This window comes from Sciurus vulgaris (assembly GCF_902686455.1).
Source record: "Sciurus vulgaris genome assembly, chromosome: 2".
Lineage (NCBI taxonomy): Eukaryota > Metazoa > Chordata > Mammalia > Rodentia > Sciuridae > Sciurus > Sciurus vulgaris.
In genome coordinates this window covers 28,169,352-28,181,352 of record NC_136462.1, presented here as the reverse complement: position 1 = coordinate 28,181,352, position 12,001 = coordinate 28,169,352, and the positions used below count along the sequence as shown (strand labels likewise).

The 12,001-nt window shown below is 43.4% G+C and overlaps 1 long non-coding RNA gene across 1 annotated transcript; it reads left to right on the top strand.

Moving 5' to 3' along the window:
- The first annotated feature begins 6,461 nt into the window (after positions 1–6,461).
- LOC306653773 lies at positions 6,462–8,524 on the top strand. Its single transcript, XR_013761790.1, has 3 exons — positions 6,462–6,740; positions 7,027–7,137; positions 7,247–8,524. It is a non-coding gene; the product is annotated as an uncharacterized lncRNA (long non-coding RNA).
- Positions 8,525–12,001: the final 3,477 nt, after the last annotated feature.

The following is a 12,001-nucleotide window of genomic DNA, read 5'->3' as shown; positions in this document are numbered from 1 at the left end:
TTGGAGGGAAAAAAATCTGTCCCTTATCTTTGGCTGCCCCCAGTAAAAGATACTCAATGTAATACAATGCCTGAAACTCTACTTTTGTTCTTAATGGAATAACAGGAACTATGTTTATCCTCTCATCTTAAACACTTAAAGGAATAAAAACTACCAGCATCCAACAAGGTAAAATTAGCAGTGTCTGGAAAACAGTAAAGAAATTAGAAGACAAGAGAAATGGGGAAATACAATTATAATGTACAGAAACATTAATCAATAAAATAGAGCCAGATATTGCACAGATGACAGAACTAGTAGACAAGAATAGTAGTCTACTAGTAGACTAGTAGAAAATTGACTTTTAGAAAATTAAACAGCTATTATAACTTTATCCTGTAGGTTTGAAAAGTAGAGAAAAAATGAGAGTATTTAAGAAAGACATGGAAAAAAAAAAAAAAAAAGCCCCAAATCTAACTTCTGTACAAATACAGCCTGAGATGAAAAAATACATTGGATGAGATCAACAGTAGATTAAATGCCAGGGAAGAAATGATTGGAGAGCTGGGTGTAGTGGTGTATGCCTATAATTCTAGCTACTTGGAGGCTGAGGCAGGAGGATTGCAGGACTGCAGGTTTGAGGCCAGATTCAGTAGCTTAGTGAGATCCTGTGAAGAAGAAAAAGGAGGAGGAGGAGAGGGAAGAGGAAGAAGAGGAAGAGGAGAAGGAAAAGAATAAAAGAACTGAGGATGTAGCTCACTGGTAGAGTGCTTGCCTAGCATGTCTGAGTCTTTGGGTTTAATCCCTACTACTGCAAAAAGAAGAGGAGGAGGAGGAGAGGGAGGAAAGACTCGTGATTTTGAAGACATATAGCAACATAAACTATCTGAAATAAAACATACTAAGAAAAATAAAAAAGGAATATAGGACAGAGAGAAGGAAGAAAGAAAAGAGAGAAAGATTTTGAAAAGAACAACCCAGAACAACTAATATCTGTGTATGGATGCTCCTTGATTTAGTGTGGAGTTGCATCCTAATAAGCCCATCCTAAGCTGAAAATATCATAAGCCTAAAATGCATTTAATACACCTCCCCTGGTGCACATGCTTAGCCTATATTGCTTAAACATGCTCTGAACACTTACGTTATCCTGTATTTGAGTAAAATCACCAGAGAGCCTATTTTATAATAAAATGTTGGATATCTCAGAATACTTTATTGAAAATGAAAAAGACAGAATGGAGTATGGGTAAGATTTTAACACCATTATAAATTTTAAAAACCATAAGTTGAACCATCATCAGTTAGGCATAGCTGTTATTAGATTTCCAGAAGCAGAAGGAAAGTGGGAGGAAAAAAAATTTTAAGGAACAATAACCAAAGGGCTGGGGATGTGGTGCAGTGGCAGAGAACTTGCCTAGCATGTGTAAGACCCTGGGTACCATTCCCAGCCCCACAAAATAAATAAGTTTTTTTTTTTTTTAAAGAATAACCAAAAGTTTTTCAAAATAGATAAAAGCTATAAACCCACAGATTCAAGAAGCCCAGCAATCCCCAAGGACAAGAATTCAGATGAAAATAACACCAAGGCACATGATAGATTTTTAAAAACTAGAGGTAACGAGGAAATATTAACAGCAGCAAGTACAGAAAGCCACATGACTAGCGGAGGGAAGAAAAGAAAAACAGCAGACTTAGTCTTTGAATAATGTGAGTCAGGAGACAGTGGAGCAACATCTTTAAAATGCTGAAAGAAAAACATGGTCAACCTGGCATCCAGTGCTCTATAAAGCCATCTTCTAAAAATGAAGACAATATAAAGACTTTTGCAGAGAAAGTAAAACTAAAGAATTATGACAGATGTACCAGAACTATGAGAAATGTTAAAGGAAAAATTTCAGATGGAAGCAAAATCATAATGGAGATCTTAATCTGAACAAAAGAATCAAAGGCACCAAAAATGGTATGTTTGAAACTGTAAAATTATTTCTATTTAAAAATCTCTTCAAGCAATAAGTGGCTGTTGAAGGACAAAAAAAAAAAAAAAAGAAAAGAAAAACAAACAAAACCAACATATTATATAGGACTTCCACCATTTGTAGAAGTAAATGGTATGGCAACTGATGGGTTCAGGACATGCTACCCCAAAATATGACTCATTGGCCATGAAGGAAATAGCAGAAGCAGGCCATGGGAACTAGAAGGAATTCATGGGAACTAGAAAGAATTCCTCTTGTCCCTTTTCCTCTCAAGTGGGCCATAAAATTTAGCTGAACTTCCCCTGAAAATAGATCAAAAGATCCCTATTCCAGAGGGGTCCTCCCTATCCCTGAAGGAAAAGAATGTCCGTGTCCTCAGAGACACAGGAATGTCAAGAAGAATCTGAACAAACGGGCCTAGGTAGTTCCCCCAGTTTCTTCCCATTAGACCATACCCTTTTGTCCCCCAATCACACTTCTGTGTGACTCTCTGTAAAAATACACACATTTCTGTTTCCTTGGTCTTCATTTCTGAAGAAACTGATTTAAAATACACAGGCATGCTTTTCTCTGGTTAATATGTCTTTTATTGCACGTGTCTCAGCCACAAACCTTGCAACGGGTTGAGAAATCCCTCTGTCCTACACAACAGTGGCGTGAAGCCTATGCAAGAGGAAATGGTCGTGTTCCGTGCCAGGCTTCCCCACATCCCCAGCCCCAGTTATAAGCTTCTTATCCTAAGCATGAAGAGGCATGATGTTACTTGAAGGCAGACTAAGATTAAGTTTTAAAATGTATATTGTAAACCGTGAACAACTGCTAAGAATATGAAGCAGCGGTATACCTAGTAAGAGAGAAAAAGGAAACCATAAAAACAACCCAGAAGAAGGAAGAAAAAGAGGGAAAAGGGAACAAAGTGCAGATGGGACCAACAAGAAAAGAAACAGCATGGTGGTATATTGAAACTTACCTGTTATGAGATGAGTTGTATCTCTTCCAAATTAATATGTGGAAGTCCTAATTCCCAGTGCCTCAGGATGTGACTCTGTTTGGAGATAGGGTCTTTAAAGAGGTCACTAAGTCAAAATGAGGTCATTAGGATGGGCCCTAAACCTATATGATTTGGCCTAGGAAATTTGGACACAGACATGTACACAGGGAAGACTGTGCAAAGACCCAGGAAGAAGACAGCCATCTACAGTCAAAGAGAAAGGCCTCAGAGGAAACCAAACCTGATGACACGTGGGACTTCTAGCCTTCAGAACTGTAAGCAGATTTCTATTCTTTAAGTCACCCAGTCTGTAGTACTTGGTTATCGTAGGTTGGGCCAACTAATACATTACCCATGTCAATGACCTTATCCATATTCTTATGAAATGTAAATGTTTTATTTGTGGGCCCTACCACCAGTGCCACCAGCCCAGTCAGATCAGAGCCAACTTGTCCCTTTGATTCATAGATCTCTGGATCAAAAGGAGCCACATGTAAGGAACTGCATTTGGTCCTCCTGTAGATCCCAGCGTCCTAGACCTATAGCCTGATGTAGTAGGATGAGACTTCCGGGTGTCCAGGAAGCAGGTGTACAGGTTTCACAGGTGGGAGGGACATGAATAATCTGCAGTTAGAGGGAGGCCTGTGATAAGATGATGCCATTAATAACCCCAATTTTTAATGTGTCTCCCCCAAAAATATATGTTCAAGTCCTAAACTAACCTCTGGTACCTATGAAGGTGACCTTATTTGGAAATAACCTTCAAAGATAGAATCAAGTTAAAATGAGATCATACTGGATTAGGGTGGGGCCTAATCCAAGGCCTAGTGTCCTAACAAGAAGAAGAAAAGAGACAGAGACAGTCACACAGAAAGGAAGACTGCCACGTAAAGATGGAGGCTCATTGGAGGGATGCATTCATGAGCCCAGGAACACCAGGCCAGGAGCCGGCAAGGAAGGACCCTTCCCCAGAGCCTCTGGAGGGAGCACAACCCTGTTCACACCTTGATTTTGGACTTTTACCTTCCAGAGCTATGAAAGAATAAATTCATGTTGCTTAAAGTCACCCAGTGTGTGGTATGTGTCATGGTGTCCCAGGAAACCAGTGCACCACCTCCTGGCTTTTGCTCTTACGGTTCCGCCTGCTTAGAATGTCCCCGCTGTGGCTAGAGGGCACACTTCCTCTCTTCTTCGAGGTATCTGCTCAGAGATACTAGTCTCCCTCCTAGTACACTTTTTCCCTTATCCTGCAAATTATTCTTCATAGCATTTCCACCACCTGACCTTTCATGTTTTGATCCACATATTGTTTTTCTCCCTCCCTGGAAAGAGAAGAATCCTGAAGACAGGGACTTTGGTCTATTTTGTTCATGGGTGTGTCTCTGGTATCTAAGACATGGTAGGTACTGAATAACTATTTCCTAGCAGATTGAGTTAATGTATGAATGAATGTTAGTGCAGGAAATTCCTGCCAAATACCTCCCCAAAGGGGAGACAAGTGAGTGTACCTTCTGGAGTCAGATGCCCAATTCAAATCAGGGTTATTTCATACACCTTTCATGGGACCCTGTTTAACCTCTCTGAACTTCAGTTTCTACTTCTGTAGAAGGACAGTAGGTAACACTTAGATTAAAGGGTTATTTTGAGAATTGATTGAATAATCTCAATGTTATAGCTTGGATGTGAGGTATCCCCTACCAGCTTATGTGTGAGACAATGCAAGAAGGTTCAGAGGAGAAATGATCGGGTTGTGAGAGTATTAACCTAATCAGTGAATTAATCCCTGATGAGATTAACTGAGTGGTAACTGAAGTGGTAGGGTGTGGATGGAGGAGGTGGGAATTGGGGTGTGACTTTGGGGGGCAAGTGGAGACTTCTCTTTCTCTCTGCTTTCTGATCACCATGTGAGCTGCTTTTTTCTGCTGCTTTTTTCATCTTCCGAAATGATGTTTTGTCTCACCTTGAGCCCTGAGGAATGGAGCCAGCTGCCCATGGACTGAGACCTCTAAAATGGTGAGGCCCTAAATAAACTTTTTCTCCTCTACAATTGTGCTGCTCAGGTCCTTTAGTCATAGCAGCTAAAAAGCTGACTAAGCACTCATCAGTAGATAGGGGAGGTGAAAATTTCTTTGCATAACAACCCATGCCTAATGGTTAATGTGCATCACCTACGTGTGAAGCTCATGCTGTGCAAGACGCTAGGTGCATGCTCTCCTTGGACATGCAGTTACCAGTTGTATAGCTGTAGGCAAGCTTAAGGAACCTCTTTTGCCTTAGTTTTCTCATCTATAAAAGGAGATAATAATTCTACCTCCCCATAATATTTCCATGAGGATTAATCCTCAGAAGATTCATGAGTTAATCCATGTTAATGGTTAGAATTGTGCCTTGTACTACTGAGTGCTCAATAGTTGCTACAGACGGTTACACTCATACACCAAATAATGATGCTTTGGTCAACAATGGGCCACGTAGGTAATGGTGGAATTATAAGATTCGCCTGAAACTGAACAATTCCAATTAACCAGGGACATGATAGCCATCATAATGGCAGAGCACCATGCATTACTCGTGAGTGTGGTGCTGCTACTGCACTGCTGGTCACATAGAAAATTTAGCACATACAATTATGTACAGGATATAATACTAAATGATCATAAACAACTAATATTACTGGTTTATGTATTTACTAAACTGCATTATTTATTGTTAGAGTATATTGCCTCTACTTATAAAAAGATTTGTTGTAAAACAGTATGTTGTGCTGGGTGTGGTGGGGCACATCTGTAATCCCAGTGAAGGAAGGCTGAGGCAGGAGGATCACAAGTTCTAGGCCAGCCTCAGCAACTCTGTGAAGCCCTCAAGCAACTTAGCAAGATTCTGTCTGAAAACAAAGAAGAAAAAGGGCTGGGGATGTAGCTCAGTGGTAAAGTGCCTCTTGGGTTCAATTACCGGTACAAAACCGAAGCAACCCAAAACCCCAATGCAATAGCAATGGTAACAGAATGCCCCGTTGCACTGACGTCAGCCTCATGCATCGCATGTCCACCACATCTCGTGAGAGCATCAGGAGCCACATCTAGTGACCAGCCAATGCCAGCTGGGTTTGTGTAAGTGCTCTCTGTGAGGTCTGCACAATGAAGAAATTGCCTAGTGACACTTTTCTCAGAATGTTGTTAAGCATTGCATGGCTGCATTTTATTATCATTTAACTTAATCTTCCGTGTGTTTCTGGGGTATTTCCTGGCATACTGGTGTCTCATAAAGACTAATTTCCCTTCCATCATCCCCTCTGGCCAATCCACAAGGCCAGGTCCAACTGTCCTCTGATCACTTTCCTCCATGCCCCCCAGAGTGGAATGGTCTGGGCCTAGAAGCCCGAGCACTCCCATTTCTTGATCTTTTTTTTTTTTTTTTTTTTTTTTTTTTTTGCGGTGCTGGGGATCGAACCCAGGACTTGTGCTTGTGAGGCGAGCACTCTACCAACTGAGCTATCTCCCCAGCTCTCTTGATCTTCTTGATTTCCAGTGATGTCCAGGTAAAAACAAGCTCATCCAGGCAGAAAAGGTGAGTGACGTGTGCTCAGTTACTTCAGCCCCTCTCCACCTACCCAGATGTTCCTGTGCCTTTGAGCACCTCTTCCACACACTGATCTCTAGGACTACCTCCAAACTTTTAATGGCAGGGTGATTTGGGTATCTGCAGTTGAAGTTTGGGTTTGTATTTCATTCTCAATTCTGCAAAGGGACAGGAAGAGGGACATGAGTAGTGGACCTACAGGTTTTGCCCAGGTAAGTGGTGTCTTCAGGTCCTGAGGGTGGGCGAGAAAGAAGATGGTGGTGGATATGGGAGGTGGCCTGGATGTGGGGCAGGTGGAAAAACTAGGGTACTCTTGGCCTCAAGTATGAAAAATCACAACTCAAAGTTGAACAGTAAGGATAATTAGTATGTCGCATAACAGAACATTCTGGAATAGATCCTAAAGAGTTGGGTGATCTGGGCTCAGTGACCTCCTCAGGGACCTGGGTTCTTTCCACCTCTCGGAGCTGCCACCCTCAGTGTTGAAAACATCCTCAGGATGCTGGCAAGAAGGTATCACACCTAGGGATGACAGTTTCCAGGAGAAGAAGACCTGGCCTCTTCCTGTGATTCTCTCTAGGAGAATTCTCCTTGATTCTCTCTCAAAAGGTGCCAGTGACTCTTTCCTCATACCTTATTGCTCCCTGTTGGGTCATGGCCGCTAAGCACATGGACTCTTGGGGTACTAAGGATGAATCAGGTCTCTTTACATTCATAGGTTGAACCTCTAACCTCAGAACCAAGACCTCAGAAAGAGGCTGAATTTGGAAACAGTCTTTAAAGAGGTGTCTGAGTTCAAGTGAAGCTGTTAGGATGGGCCCTCATCCCATTTGACTGGTGTCTTTATAAGAAGACACTATGCGTATGCCTACACAGAGTCATCCATGTGAAGAGGCAGCCAGAAAGTGACCATCTACAAACCACGGAGAGGCCCAGGAAGAGACCAATCCTACCAGCAACTTGATCTTGAACTTCCACCGTTCAGGACACTCAGGAAATACATTCCTCTTGTTTAAGCCTCCCAGTCTGTGGCAGGTTTGTCATGGTAACTCTCTCAGAGTAAGACAGTGGGAAGATCCCGGAAGGAAGAAGGAAGGGGGTGGTACACAGTCCACAGTGTCCACTACAGCGGTTGTGACAGGAAGGGTAGGGTAGGAAAAGCTGAATATAGCAGACAGACATAAGGCAATGGAGTCAGCTTGGGTTCAATTTCAGTCTGGGCTCTTTCGTTTCCTGGTTGGGACTTGAGGTAAACTTAACCTCTCTAAGCTTCACTTTTCTCATCTCCAAAATGGGGAAAACATTGTAGTAGGCAGAATAATGGCCCCCCTGAATCTGTGACTATGTGACACAGCAGAAGTGACTTTGCAAGTGTGATTGAGGTTAAGGACCTTGAGAGGGAATGGTCATCCTGTGTCCAAGTGGACACACCCTAAGCACATGGGTTCCTGGAAGCTGAGAACCTTTCCCAACTGTGGTCAGAGACAGATGTGAGGACAGAAGAAGGGTTGGAGCGATTCCACATTGTGGGCTCTGAAGATGGAGGAAGGGGCCACAGGATGAGGATGTGAGTGCTCTCTGGAAACTAGAGGCCAAGGAGCTAGAGCCTCTCCCCAGAGACTCCTGAAAGCAATGCAGCCCTACTGACGCTTGGAGTTTAGACCAGTCAGGCTGCAACTAACTTCATACAGGATGACAAGAAAATCGGTCTGTGCTGTTTTAAGCCACAGAGTTTGTGGTAACTTGGTCTAGGAGCCTAGGAGACCAATACAGTCACCTATGTCCAAACAGTTGTCGAGAAGACCGAATGAAACAGTAAGTTTAGAAGCTGGGTGTGGAGGTGCACAGCTGCAATCCCAGCACCTGGGAGACGAAGGCAGGACAATCACAAGTGTCAGGTTGGCCTGGGTAATTTGTTGAGACTCTATTTCAAAATAAAAATTTTAAAAAGGGCTGAGGATGTAGTTCAGAGGTAGAGCATGCGTCAGGCCCTGCGTTCTATCCCCAGTACCATGGGGGAAAAGAAAGAAAGAGAGAGAGAGAGAGAGAGAGAGAGAGAGAGAGAGAGAGAGAGAGAAAGAGAAAGGGGGGAGGGAGAGAGGGAGGGAAAGGAAAGGAAGGAAGGAAGGAGAAAAAAGTTGAGCCTTTGGCCTGATGTGCCTGGCCTATGAACTTTAATTAATGCTACTTCAACACAATTCAACAGAGTGTGGAGGAGGGTAGGGGCGAAGTGTGGCCCAGGAGTCTGGCAGACCTGCCAGCTGCCACTGGCCCCTTGGCGTGCTCTGGACCCCGGCCGGGCCTCCCACCCTGCGCTCTACTGGAAGGAACTCTGTTTCTGCTGCCACCGCTGTCAGTGAGTGCTCAGCGTCCCCATCCCTAGATCCTTGGACGGCTCCTACAGAGCCAAAGAGGAGGGACCAGGAGTGCGGGGCAGGGGAGGGGGCACATTGCTGATAGTCACTCATTTTCCAAATAAATGCTGACATTCCTGCCCTCCTGATAGATAGACGCTGCTTCTATTAGAAACATCTCTTCAGTGGCTGCTGGAAAGAATTTCTGGGAATATTCCAAGATGTTTTGGATTCGTTTACAGAAAATCTGAGCCTGGAAAAGGGGAAAATAAGAAAAACAAAACTGTGGAGCTGACAGAATGTGGAATGAATTCATCAAATGTTTATTGAGCACCTATTATGTGACAGGCACTCTTAGGTGCCAGAGGGATCAAAGGTCTTTTTTTTTTTTTCCCCTATGGTTTGGACCCAGGGGCGCTTAACTACTGAGTTACATCCCCAGTTTCTTTTTAGATTTTATTTAGAGACAAGGTCTTGCTGAGTTGCTTAGGCCCTCACTAACTTCCTGAGGCTGGCTTTGAACTAGCAATCCTCCTGCCTCATCCTCCCAAGCCGCTGGGATTACAGACATGCACCACTGTGCCTGGCGATCAAAGGTCTTTTTAAGGATAGCAATGTCCCTATTACTAGGAAACTACATGGTGGTGGGAGGCAACAGGCTACAAATAAGCAAATACCATTGAGACAATGCTGGGTGTGATCTGTGCCACAGGCAAGTAACAAGCTGCTATGGTTGAATGTATCTCCTTCAAAATCCAGTGTTGAAACTTAACGGCCACTGTCATGGTCTTAGAAGGTGGACAATTTTAAAGTGATTAGGTCATGAAGATGCCCCCTTATGAATGGGATTAAGCCCATAGAATAGTGGTGTTCTGCAGCTCAGAGTTTTTGGCTCGCTCATCTGTTCACCTTCTGCCATGTAGAGACATGCTCTTCCCCCCTCTGGAAGATACAGCAACAAGCTGCTATTTTAGAAGCAGAGAGTAGGCCTCATCAGACAACCCAATCTTCCAGAACCTTGATTTTGGATTTCCCAGTCTTCAAAATTGTGAAGAAAAAAAATTCTCCTCTTTATATATTAACTAGTCAGTGGTATTTTGTTACAGCAGCACAGAATGACTTAAGATACAAAGCGATGGGATGGAAAGTACTTTAGATCCTATTAGGAAAGGCCTTTCTGTGGAGGTGACATTTTAGACAAGAGCTCAAGGATACTCAGAGGTGCAGGGCACATGTCAAGGCCCTGAGGTGGTTGGGAAAAGAGAACTTGGTGGGCTGGTACTGTGAACCCACCAAGCTCATGGGGAAGAGGGTGAAGATGAGAGGTAGTCAGGGGGCAGACATTTTGTTATCCAAGCCATGGAGAGGACTTTAGGTTTGTTACAAGTGCAGGGAATCTAATAGAGCAACAGAAAATTTCTATTAACTAATTTAAAAATCTTTTATGGTGGGGAGGAGGGAGGAGGGAGAAAGCTATTATTTCCTCCCGTGAGCTGGGAGTTTTCCACATCAACCGATTGCCTCAGCTACTCCAATCTTCTCTTCTCAGTAACTATAAACACTTTTGGGGCGGTTCATTTGCATCAGGTTCTCTGCTACATTATTTGCGGTCGTTATTGTATTCCCAACCAAGAGAGATGTGTGTGCCAGACAGTCCCCATATGACAGACCAGGAGTTGAAGGTACAGAAGCTATGCAGCCATTTCTAGATACAGCTGGTCAGTGCTCACCTCCCTCCTCCACAGTGGCCTGCTAGCAGTCTGCTCAAACTCATCGGTGGCCTCCCAATGGCCGATGTGTTGGCCTTTTCTTTGAGCTACTTATTCCCAATGATCCTTTTGGTCTTTTTCTTAAATCTCTCCTCCTCTGGATTTTATACCATGGTTATCTTCAAATTCCCTCTTCCTTTTGAGCCATGTCCTCCATCTCTCTCTCTCTCTCTCTCTCTCTCTCTCTCTCTCTTTTTTTTTTTTTTTTGTGTGTGTGGTGCTGGGGATCAAACCCAGGGCCTTGTGCTTGCGAGTCGAGCACTCCACCAACTGAGCTATCTCCCCAGCCCCTGTCCTCCATCTCTTGCAGACTTCTTCTCTTTCCACCCTCTTCTGTCAAGTAGCTCTGCCCATGGCTTCCACTTCCCATGAAGGTGCAGCTTTCATTAAAATTAGGATCGAGGCAAGTACTTCTAATTTCCTGACCCAGCATTTAATAAACAAGCATTTAGTTTTTTGATTTACTGAGCCATGTGCAAAGAACTGTGTCTGGCACTGGTGAGAAAGCGATAGAACAGGGCCCCTGGTGCGACGGAGGAAGCTCTGCTAGAGCTTAGCACTGGGCCAGATGTGTGGTAGGTGCTCAGAAAATATCTGTTGGATGAGTGATTACGTTGAGGAGACAAACTTGCGTGTAATTGCCTCTAATTCAAAGTTGAATGAAGAAAGTGCTGTAGTGAAGATTCTGGCAAGTGCTGAGAGAGAGAGAGAGAGAAAGAGAGAGAGATTGTCAGAGGACTGGCAAGTAAGAGGAAGTCTTCATGGAGGTGACATTAGCACTGAGCCAAGGTGTCCAAGGGTGTTCAAGTGGCATGATCAAAAGAAGAACAAAAGAAGAAGGACAAAGTGACATGATCCAGATTGTGTTTAGCAAGCTTTTGGAGAATGTCTTTTCTGGGAACAACCACAAGTGGAAAGACCCCTAAGGTTGCTGTATCATCCAGAAGAGTGTTTGCTTTTCCAGATGAGGCCAAGGGCAGACAAAAAAAAAAAAAAAAAAAAAAAAAAAAAAAAAAAAAAAAAAAAGGATGGTAGGAGAGGGTCTGTGAGCTTAGGCTTAGCATTGAACTAAATAAAGGGGAATAAGGAAGAAGCAGGAATCTTTTAAAATTGGTTTTGAATTTTCTCATTGCATGGCGGTGGTGAAGTTTCTCAAACAGGGAACAGAGAAGGGGCAGATCTGATAAGGAACTGTAGTAGAAACTGAGCTTTATGTTGATGAATTTTGGAGAGGCTGGTGGAGCACAAAATGGAGACATCTAGCTGAGACCAGATAATCAAAGCAGAATTTCAAGAAATTTGGGAACTTTCAGTGCTGATGGAGATGACTGACATCATGGGAACTGATGT